The following is a 12113-nucleotide window of genomic DNA, read 5'->3' as shown; positions in this document are numbered from 1 at the left end:
CCGTTAGATAGAAGAAACGCAACCTAGCCCCGGAGCGGTGGAAAGCAGTCAACGAGGAGGTCGAGAAGCTCCTCGCAGCTGACTTCATAAGAGAAGTCCACTTCCCGAGCTGGGTAGCCAACCCCGTCCTGGTAAAGAAAGCCAACGGCAAGTGGTGCATGTGCGTTGACTACACTGACCTGAACCGGGCTTGCCCAAAAGACTGCTTCCCGCTCCCCAGAATTGACCGTTTGGTGGACGCGACCTCAGGGCATGAGTTGCTAAGTTTCTTGGACGCCTATTCGAGCTACAACCAAATCAAGATGGACCCGGCGGACGAAGAAAAGACTGCCTTCAACACGGAATTCGACCTGAAGTGTTACGAGGTTATGCCCTTCAGGTTGAAAAACGTAGGGGAAACCTTTCAAAGGCTTGTAAATAAATTGTTTGCGCCGTTAATCGGCAGAAAAGTAGAATGCTATGTAGACAACACGGTCGTCAAAACTCAATTCTCGCATGAATTAATACAAGATTTGCATTTTGTTTTTGAAATTTTGCATAAGTTTAATATGAGACTGAACCCAAGCAAGTGTGTGTTCGGTGTGACCTCAGGCAAGTTCCTATGATACATTGTTAACCGGCGCGGCATTGAGGCCAACTCGGATAAGAATAAGGCCATTTTAGATATGAGACCACCCCAAAAGTTGAAAGAGGTTCAGAGGTTGAATGGCCGCATAGCCACCCTAAGCCGCTTCATGTCTAAATCGGCGAACCGCTATCTGCCATTCTTTAAGGCAATTAAGAGCAAAGGGTTCAAATGGACCCAAGACTGTCAGCTCGCGTTCAACGAGCTCAAAAAATACCTCTCTAGTGTGCCAACCTTAACCCGACCCAAGGAGGGCGATGTTTTAGAACTGTACCTCTCGGCAAGCGATGAAGTGGTCAGTTCGGTACTAATAAAGGAAGTAGATTGGGTCCAACGACCCATCTATTATGTTAGTAAAGTATTGTAGGGAGTAGAGACAAGATACCCAGAGATAGAAAAGCTAGCATACACATTGGTAATTGTAGCTCAGAAGCTCCGCTCGTACTTCCAAGCTAATACTGTTATCGTTCTCACCGACAAACCTCTAAGGCAAGTATTACTTAAGCCTGAGGTCTCTGGTGGTTGACGAAGTGGGTCGTTGAGCTCAGCGAGTATGACCCCCAGTACAAGCCGCGAACTGCCATCAAGGCCCAAGCCTTAGCAGATTTCATAGCCGAATGCACATTCAGCTCTAAAGTCCCCAGGCCAGTTGAGCACAAGGCTCCCAGCTCAGGTGAGCCCGAAGCTCCCAGGCTGGTCGAGTTCGAACCCCATGAGTTAGCAGCCAGTGTGGCATCTCTCCTAGCTCGGCCAACTGCGAGCTGGGATGAGGAGCCCTGGATCCTTCACGTAGATGGTTCCTCGAACCAACAGGGCATCAGAGCCAGAATAATTCTACACGGCCCAAGCGGCACGAAACTGGATTACGCACTACACTTCGAGTTCGCGACGTCTAACAATGAAGTAGAGTACGAGGTGTTGATAGCTGGACTAGCCCTAGCCAGAGAAGTAAAAGCAAAGCACATTGTTATTTGCAGTGACTCACAGCTCATGGTTCACCAGGTCACCGGCGAGTATGAAGCTCACGAGCCAACCATGATTGCCTACTTGACCAAAGTTAGAGAGGCCCTGCTCAACTTCCAGTCACACTTCATTATGCAGATACCAAGGTCAGAGAACGTTGAGGCCGATGCCCTGTCTAGACTAGCCAGCGCCAACGACATCACCAAGAGGACTGTGCACATAGAGGACTTGCTCCGGCCTAGCTTTTCCGTCATTCAAGCAGAACCGAGCTGGATTGACCCACTCACAACCTTCTTGCTACACGGGACCCTCCCTGTAGATCGCAATGCAGCCAGAAGGGTGCAGCACCAGGCAGCCAAATACGTCATGATAGACGAACGACTGTACAGAAGATCCTACACGCTCCCCTATTTGTGTTGCTTGCGACCTACCGAAGCCGAGCTTGTACTCCACGACACTCATGAGGGATTGTGCGGCAAACACTTGGGGGGCAGGGCCCTCACCCAAAAGGCACTTCGACAGAGGTATTATTGGCCAACAATGAAAAGATACGCTATTGAGTTCATTAGAAAATGTGACAAATGCCAGAGACACGTCAATATTTACCATCAACCCGCTACCGACCTCAAGTATCTCACTAGTCCGTGGCCCTTTGCACAATGGGGCATCGATCAACTCGGGCCATTCCCACTAGCAATGGGTGGAAGGAAGTTCTTAGTAGTGGCAATGGACTACTTTACCAAATGGGTAGAAGTCAAACCCCTTGTAACGATCACAGCCCGAAATGTCCAAAACTTCTTTTGGAAGAACATCGTGTGCCGCTTTGGATTACCTTGGGTATTGATTTCTGGCAACGACAAGCAGTTCGAGGGTATCAAATTCCAAGACTGGTGCCAGGACATGGGGATCCAACAGAATTTTACTTCAGTCACACACCCTCAAGCAAATGGCCAGGCAGAAGTCACAAATAGAGCCATCCTCCGCGGACTAAAAGCACGACTGGACCGAGCTAAAGGATTATGGGTAGATGAACTACCTAGTGTTCTATGGGCCTACCGGACCATGGAGAATACCGCCACGGGAGAAACACCCTTCAATCTCACCTACGACACCGAAGCGGTGATCCCCGCAAAGATCGAAATACCTACACTACGGTCAGAAGAATACAGTGATCAAACAAACGAAGATGAGCTACGTATCAACCTCAATCTACTCGACAAAGTAAGGGACCTCACGTACATTAGGACCACAGCCTACCAACAGAGAGTAGCTCGGTACTATAACGCCAAGGTCAAGAGATGGAACCTCCGCGTTGGCGACCTGGTCCTTCGTAAAGTTATGGTACCTGAGCCCGGCGCTGGCAAGCTCAGGTCTAACTAGGAAGGTCCCTATCGTGTGAAGCGAGTGCTTGGGGAAGGAACTTACAAACTCGAGACCCTCGAAGGGAAATATGTACATCGGGCATGGAATATTGTCAACCTAAGACAATACTATCTGTAAGAATTGAGTAGGCCACAATTCACTCCCAAAGCCTAAGGGCCAGAATACCGAGCTAATATGACCTTGGCACAACAGGACCCAATCGCCTCTATGGCATGGGAAAACTCTGAGAGTGGGCCACGAGCCACTCCTCCAGCCTAAGGGCTGAAATGCCAAGCTAATGAAGAAACATCGGTAGCATACAAAGCTAAGTTGCCCCATCAGCACGAACTAAGTACTTGCAACACCTGAGGTGCAGGCGGCTTGGGCACGAACCTTACGACAAATAGCCTACCCTAGTATGCGAATAGCTAAAACCATAAGGACAGTTGACAATAAACTACCTCGGATGCAGACAGGTCGGGCATGAGCCCTACTATGCCCCTCACCCGGGCATACACAAGGCTACCCCTACTAAACAGTTCAGGGCCGCAATGGCCGTTAAGGAACTCCCACCTCGGAAGTTCAATTCGATAAAATAACAGCTTGAGGTGAACGAACACTCCGACAAGGTAGAATGCACAAACTCTTGGCAAAAAGAAAGAAAAAATCTCTTCATTACAGGAAGTTTGGTACACAAATTTCATTTAGAACGTCTTGATTACAAGGGAGATTAAGTTTACAAATATAGGGAGCAAACTACTTCGGAAACTCGTTGCCTTTGTTAGGGACTTCCTCGGAGGCAGTAACTGGGCTAGCATCCTCTGCTTCATCTTTGGCACCCTCATCTTCAGAATCTGAATCATCTTTTGACTGACGCACGATGTCGTCAGTGATCCATGAAGTGGTAATGGCGCTCGTATCCAGGTCGGGGTAGAGGTGCCTGATTAGCCACCGACTAAGCTTGAAGCCCTTACAGTAGGCCTCCATCATCACATCATCAAACCCCAAAGAATTGACAAAGTCAATGACGGCCTGAGTCTTGGCCTCCTCGAGAGCACCCTCGAAGATTGCAGTCTTCTCTCTTATGCCTTCTTGGAGGTACCCCACTTCATATTCCAGCTTCCCCTTTGCCTCCTTGATGCCTTGCACCTCGAGCTTCAAGGCATCCCGCTCAGCCTTGAGGCTGTTCACCTTGAGCCCTAAGGCCTCCTGACCGACCTTGAGGCCGTTCACCTCGGTCCTTAGCTTATCTTTGTCTCGGGCCAGCTCCCTTTTTTCTACCATTAACACCTCGATGAAGCTCTTCTGAGCCGAGGCGACACTCTCCGGGCGGTGGACCTGACAACGAGCTGCCCTCAACTCAGTATGGGCTGCGCGAGTTGACTTCTCAACCTCTAGAGCCCGGCTCAGGTGCCGATCTGATTGAAGGGTCAAGGCGCGAATGGTGGTGTTCACCTACAAAAGAGAAATCGGTCAAGAGAGAAATCAAAAAAAAAGGGGGGAAAGAAGAAAAGAAGGAAAGAGAGGAAAGACTCGCCACCATAGTATGAGTGGAAGCTTGGGCACCGAGCTAACCAGGAGTGAGTTTGGCCCACTCACTGACCTCCCCCGGGTATGCAGCCAGCTTGCTCTTGTCCAGGCTACACTGGGGGTTCAGAACAGTTTGATTCCCCTGGCCCTCCGAGTTGGATGCCGTCATCTCCACATCATGAGTAGAACTCTCAGAGGCCTCGACGGCCACCTCGACAAGATGAGCCCCGGCAGCAGCCTCTGCAGCATGAACCTCGGCAGCGCTCTCAGCAGCATGCTCAGTAGGCTTGGCATCAAGCTCGGTGGGCCTAACAGTAGGCTCCGCTACCACCTCAGGCCCCTTAGGCACGGCCCCTTCTTCCAGGTCGACGACAGGCGTGGCCACCACCTTGGGCCCCAAGGCTGAAGTCTGTGGAGGTTGGGCCTTGGATGAAGCTCGCGGGGACTCAACATGCGCCTTCTTGGATACGTGTTTCTTTCTCTTCATCTGGCGGAAGAGCTTTTGGCTGTCTATTCTCTCATCCATGGGACCTGCAGCAAAACATGACATTAGTAACCCAAAGTAAACATACAAACAAAAAGCCGAAGTGAAGGAAAACCTACCCAGGCTCAAGCTCGCCTGGACGAGCTTCTCCTCAAAAGTGAAGTGTTTATAATCCAACCCGAGCTGAGCCAGTGACTGGAGCACCTTCTTGGTCTTCCCATCCAAGAAGACACCAAGGTCTTGAACGGTTATCCTCCAATCGGTGGGGAAGGGCCACCCTGTACTGCTCCAGACTACGAAGTAGTCCCGCTTCCAAGCTTGGACTTTGCTCAGGAGCTTATGCATGAGTTTAAAACCCGGGCGGGGGGACAGGTAGTAGAATCGCCTATGCCTGGAGAGAGCACCCGAAGCGCTCTTCTTTATGGCCAAAATGGTGCTGAGAATGTCTAAATCTAGGGAGAGGGAACGGTCAAAGCAAAGAGAGATGGACCCCACCATGTTCCGTATAGAGTTTGGGTGGAGTTGGTCCAGGGTGATGTTAAAGTGTACCAACACCTCAACGATCAAAGGGTGAAGAGGAAGTCGGAGCCCGGCTATCAGTTGCTCCCTGAAGATCACGATCTCATTTGGACCGTGCTCCCATGGAAAGTTTCCGGTGGGAGGGCTATATGAGTATTCCTTAGGGAGGCAGAACCTCTGTATGAGGCCCTGAAGCCTCTCTGAAGTCATTATAGAAGGGTCGAACTGATCTGGCTCCCGACCTTGGTGGGAAGTGGACGCCAGATGACCCGAAGCCACCCGTACTTCAGATGGCTAAGCAGCAAAGGAGCCACCCCGAGCCGAGGTACCCACCTCGGGCTCATCGATAAGACTGTCTACACTAGACGACATAGTGAACTGAAGGGAAGAAACAAATTGAAAAGAGAAAAGAAGCTAGGGGGGACTCACCAAAGAAACGCAACCAGACTGGGAGAACATGACAAATTGGAAGAGCCGAACTAAGAGACCTCCGATGCAAGCTCAAACGCTAATGACAAGAGCTTTGTGGCGAAGGAAATGGCCATGGGTCCCTCTATTTATAGCCGCAGTTGCGGGTTCCTCGAGGCGAAAATGGTTTAGCACGTTTTTGACATCCGCAAAGTCCAAATTGCGTGAGATCCGCGCATAATCCAAATGCGACTCGGGTCTTTTTTATCAAACTGGGCGCTAAACCAGTTCAGCTGGACAAAGTGCGCAACAAAGAGGCATTAATACCAATGCCAAATCCACCCAGCGTGTCATGACCTCCCCGCATTGGGTCATCGCCGCCAGCGCAGGGAGTGGGGGGCAATTGATGGAGGGTGATTTGGCCTAACCTCACAACACGGGTACACGTGGGCGTGACCTTGCTCAAACAGTGACTCAGCATGATAGCGCAACGGGTGTGAGCACAACTCGAAGGGAAAGTCCCATCGAGTTCAGCTCGGCAACTCAGCGGGTAAACTGCTCGCCGGGAGCCACCTTACCCGTACCTCCTCCCCATAGGGTTAAGGCACTTCGGGGGGGCCCGAGTTCGGGGCACCCTGACCTCCCTTAAGGCTCGAGCTCCCCCCAATGGACCTCGGGCCTCTCCCAGATAGGAATGCATCGATCCATCTCCGGACACCCTGAGGCTTAGACACCTCGAGTCAGCTAGCTCGGCCTAACAGGCTACAGGCAGCTTGTCACTCAAAGGACAGCCCGGCTCAGGGTAATTCGCGGGAGGGTAGTTCGGTATACCACAGGAGGGCTTCCTACTCAACCGTCGTACCCGACAAATCTGTGGACAACAGACATGTCCCTCATCAGATAGCGTCGCGCCTGCCACCTTTAGAAAGGTGTCCTGCGCCTAACAAGCACATACCCTGCAATGACGGTCCCATGCATGCCACCTCAGCCTTGCCTGTAACGGCTGTGGCAGACTGACAGTGGCGGTTATACCTACCCTGTCAGAAGTCAGAGGGCCTGAAGCAACGGAATTCAATTATAAGGGGCTTATTCTCAATGAACACAGTATCTTCGAATCACCTGCGCAATCTTCACTCTTAGCCTTCGTTTTCCCTTTGCTTCTTGCACGAAATACTGACTTAATCATCGGAGTATTTCCGCCAGACAAAACCCCAGGAGTTCTTCTTCTTCCTCTTCATTTTAGGCACCTCTTAAGAGCCACGTGAGTGCTAGTTAGGAATGACCAGATTACGCTACATCACCAACCATATCAGTAGGCATCACTACTGTTATAGGTAACGATATCAAAATGCAGAACCTGTCTATCCTATTAGAATTACAAGGAATGAAAAATCTATGGGTGCATAAAGAAAATACTTGAAAAATAGAATTTTTATGCAACTTTTCTTAAATTGAAAATAGAATTCTTATGTAACTGTTCTTACATTTATATGCTTGGACCTTGCTTTTCTTTGAGAGGGAGCGAATGCACAAACAAATTAACTCCGTAAGTATCCCTTTTCTCAACGTCTGATGGGGAGAATAGATCAATACTAGTCAATCTCAAGATTTGGCAGATCTAGAAAAACAGAAGTATATACGGGGATTGAATGAACCGTAATAAAGTAGATTAAACCAATGGACGTGTAGATAAGAATTATTCTGTTTGAAATTTTGAGCCATGAAAAATCCGCTTTGGCGAATCTGTATTTTCAAATCGAGTTTCGATCAACCATCACCGGTCACCACACGGTGCCAATAAGTCTCAACTAGCCATTGCAGTGCTACAGCGGAAAGTTGGCATCATTTTATTGGTGACAGATTCTAATTTATTTAGATGGTGTTTGGAAGTGTGGATGTTTTTTGGGACCTGATTTTTAAAAAGAAAAAAAAATATTCATGTCTTTAAGATCTGTTTTTCATTAAAAAATGTTTTTACTATGTAGGTAGTGAGCAATATTATGCTGTTTGGTAAGGTGATTTTCATCACCGTTTTTCATGTATATGCTGTCAAGTAAGCACCACATAGGATATATATCAATCAACTGTTGGGCACAATGGTTCATCCATGCATAAAACCCAAAATTTAGCGCTTTATGCATCCGTGGAGTCTGATTTATGAGGTATGCCTAATTTTTCAATAAATGCCTGAACCAAATATTCATATATATATATATATATACGTTTGTTGAAATAATTATGTGAATTTTTTGAAAAACAGCCACCATTCCAAACATCCCATTAAAGTAATGCCCAACGTATACACACATCTCACTTTTACATCTTCCCTAGAGATGTTCGATGTTCGCAACATGAATGGGATTTGCAATGGAGCCCACTATGTGGAGCACGGATTAAAATTCTTCAAATCCCCTCTACATTTCAAAGGAGAAATTAAGCGATTTGACTAGACATAGACGCTTAAGTATGTGAGCATCAGGTATCCTCCCTTCATCTAATGGTCTGGTTGGATTTTGGAAACTTGTTGCAGAGAGACACCTTGATGAATGGTCAAACGACAATGAATGGATCGCAATGAGATCACATCTATGCCCCTATAGAGGTTACCCCATAAATGCTCCACAGCTTATCCCAACCGTGTATTAGAAACATCTGACAATTTTGGGAGATATTATGTGCATATGGGGCGCCTTCTGGGACGCAGATCATAGCCCTCAAATTGACGTCACCAAGTATACAATATGACTTGGGAACTTCTATCAATATCCCAGTGGCGAGGTCCAGGGCCTAAAGAACTTTTACAAAACCTGGACTGGACTGGTCCAAGTCGAATCTCATAATCAAATTTGGGTTAGTCTTTTAACCCATTAAAGACCAATCCAGCCCATTAAATAACCAAATGTTTGCCATTGAAGAAATATACCATTCATTTCACAAACCAAATGTACCTATCTCTACAAAATGAAGATTACTAGTCAAATAACCAAATGTATACCATTGATCATTGAAGAAGAAGAAGAAGAAATATACCATTCATTTTGGATCTTCTCCAATCTATGATAAATCTATTTAGGGAGGTTTCAAGATATTGTCTCTGTGAATTACGGCATATCAAAAGTAGGTAGTTTTGGACCATCTTCACATTCTAGTAGAAATTGGACTACTTCATCCATGGCTGGTCTTTTGCTTCTGTCCTCCTCAATGCAGGACATACCTATCTCGACCATCCTTGCTGCCTGCTTCTTGTTGAACTGCCCTTTCAATGCTGGATCCACTATATCCTCAACCCACGAGTCATCCCCGCATTCAATCTTTTTCTTCACTAACCAGAGAAATCTAGTTTGTTCAGCCTCCTCCCCATTATCCACCATCCAGCTTGAAAGCCGAATTCCCTTCACAATCTCTAGAAGTACCACTCCAAAGCTATAAACATCAACCTTTGTAGTGATGGGAAGGTTGGACGCCCACTCTGGAGCCAAGTACCCCATTGTTCCTCTGATTCTAGACATCTGGGAACCAGATCCACATCTCTGAGACAACTTCGCCAATCCAAAGTCGGATATCTTAGGGTCGAAATTTCTGTTCAGGAGTATGTTTTCAGGCTTTACATCACAATGTATAACCCATTCAAGGCACTCATGGTGAAGGTAAGCCAGACCTTTGGCTGTCCCTAAAGCAATTCTGAACCTCTCCTTCCAACTCAGAGAACTAGCTTCGCCATTGCTATTACTACTGGCGTCGGAGAAGAGGTGTTTACTCAATGATCCATTCTCTACATACTCGTAGACCAATAATCTTTTGGTTCCTTCTGAACAGAAGCCCAGCATTCCTACTATGTTTACATGGTTAACTCTCGCAAATGTGCTCACTTCAGCCCAGAATGCATCTTCTCCTTCAATCACATCTTCTAGTTTCTTCACCGCCACCACTGTGTTGTCCCCTAAAAGTCCCTTGTAAACAGCCCCAGAGCCTCCCCTCCCTAGTTCTTCCTTGAAAATCTTCGTTGCCTTCATCAGTTCTGCATAAGTGAACTTCCTAAATTGATTGGGTATTATGTGGTATCCATTCTGGATCAATTTAGACACCTTCTGTACTCTGAAAAGGCACCACCAAACTGATATAATAAAGACAATTTCAATTGCTCCAATCACACAGAGAAATAAGTACAGGTATACCCATTTTGTCTTTCCGCTCCCTGCATCAAGCGTTTTGAGCAAGCCCATATTAGTTTCAGCTTCTCTAATTCCACAAGTGATGTCAGATCCTCTAAGCACTAAGGTTTCTGATGTTTCCACACTTGTTGGTAGTTTCAAATATAAGTTCCCAACGAACCTAGGTGATCTGTACCCATTAAAAAGAGCACTCGTTGTGTAGCAGGTTGCTTCTCCTGTTAACCTGTAAACAAAAGCCTTACAAGTGCAATTCCCCAAGCAGAGCTTCATGCAAGATTCAAATGATGTAGAAGGACCATAATAGAAATCAAATCCGTAGAAATCCGTATGAGGAATCTCCACGAATCTCAAATTTTCAGTATCTTCGCAGCTTAAATTGAATGTGGGCCTGCAACCTTTGCTCCAGTCTCTTGGGTCACTCATCTCATGACCTGGCTTGCATGAACATTTGGGTTGTGGTGTATAGAGGCAAATCCCATTTTTGCCACACAGACCATGGACGTTGCACAATTGTGCTAGAGCTTGCCATGAGATCACCCACAATCCGGTTAACTCGTTCAAGCTATAGAGTCTAAGATTACCATCATAATCCAGCGTCAATCGCCTTCTAGTCCCAAAACCCATGTCAGAGGCCATAAATTCCACTCTATCACTCGACAAAAAACGACCCATTTCATCGAGCACTGCAATTCTACTACTATTGTAATTTGTCCTACCATTCTGAAATACAGAATAATCTGGATTAGGCCAATACAAGCTAGAAATCTCAGGTCCGTCATACATTAACTTGAGAACATTGTCGCTGTCGAAAAACAAACTAAAATACCCTGAATAATATGTTCTTTTGCTTGTAGCAGAGACCAGTTTCTTACTCTTGGTGAGAGGCTGTGAAGGTAGAAGAGTATCAGTGGGAGAATCAAAGCTTTGCCAGATGGGTCCTTCAAAACGAGGTTCCCTGTGTTCAGGAGCTCAGCTTTGTCCACCTTGGTGCCGGTGGTGTTGGTGGACCAGACGGTTGAGCCATCAACGTCGGTAAGGACCATAGTTCCATCTCGAAGCAATGAAACTCTTGAGCCTCGGCCATTTACTGGATGATCTCGATTAGCCATCCAAGCCACCGTCCTTTCTCTGGAGTTGGTGAACCAAATCGAAAAATTGTAGGCATTTGAACCAACCAGGTAAAATCCGCAGGTGAATGATTTATCCAAGGAGGCAAGGACTGAAGCATGATCTTCAACCGACAAAGAATAACCTCTGTTAATAAAATTCTTGGCTGTTGAGGAGGCAAAAGAAGAGTGGACGGAGACCGCAAGGAAGAGAAGAAACAGGGGAATCATTGGAGAATGAGGAAGCGGGTGTGTTCTGTTTCGAGGCATTGATTCTACTTTTCAGAGATAAGTTTGAAAGTTTGAACAGTGTTTCTACTTTTCAGGAGAAACATGTTCCGGGTCAGATTGGAAGAGAGGGGTATCATGGATCGTCGTCCAAACACATGCTTGTCACCTTTTCCCAGAAAAGATGCCAACATAAAAAGCAAATTGTGTGGTGATGATAGGTTCAATCCTGGAAGTCTAAATGGGGGAGATAACCTTTTTAGTCAGATTGTGGACTTATGGGTGATGTATGATGCTCTCCATTCCTTCCTTTCCCGCCTTAACTGATTTGATGTTCTAATTCTCCATCTCATTGACTTCTCAGACGACTCCTTGTGCATTTCATGATGGAGAAGTTCACTCTGTTGAGCAAAATGAAGAGCTGAGGAATGATCGATAGCCTACCCTTAACTGATTTTGGAGAATGAGGGTAAGTACAGTTGGGGTATGTGCCAATTTGATGGGCAGGCATTAGTGTATAAAATGGGGGTATTTGACATTTTGAATGTTTATACATCTGCAATGAAATTCAAAAATTTATAATGGATCTGTCCTTACTTTTCCAAAAAAAATTTGCTCCTTCAATGAAAGACATCCCTCCAAGCAACCTCAGGTGAAATGCTTAGGAGGCTTCCATATCAACTCACAATGACCATATGAACTAAGGGGTCATGTGA

General features: G+C 46.6%; 1 pseudogene across 1 annotated transcript; it reads right to left on the bottom strand.

The window, feature by feature from the left end:
• Positions 1 to 8857: 8857 nt before the first annotated feature.
• Positions 8858 to 11554, bottom strand: LOC148868800 (putative receptor protein kinase ZmPK1; annotated as a pseudogene). Its single transcript, XR_016106970.1, has one exon. The product of XR_016106970.1 is annotated as a putative receptor protein kinase ZmPK1 (transcript).
• Positions 11555 to 12113: the final 559 nt, after the last annotated feature.

The sequence above is a fragment of the Nelumbo lutea genome, chromosome 2 (genome assembly GCF_056320005.1).
Source record: "Nelumbo lutea isolate HS-2025 chromosome 2, American lotus-T2T, whole genome shotgun sequence".
Taxonomy (NCBI): Eukaryota; Viridiplantae; Streptophyta; class Magnoliopsida; order Proteales; family Nelumbonaceae; genus Nelumbo; species Nelumbo lutea.
The sequence above is the reverse complement of the archived record's forward strand: the minus strand, read 5'-3'. Positions and strand labels throughout refer to the sequence as shown.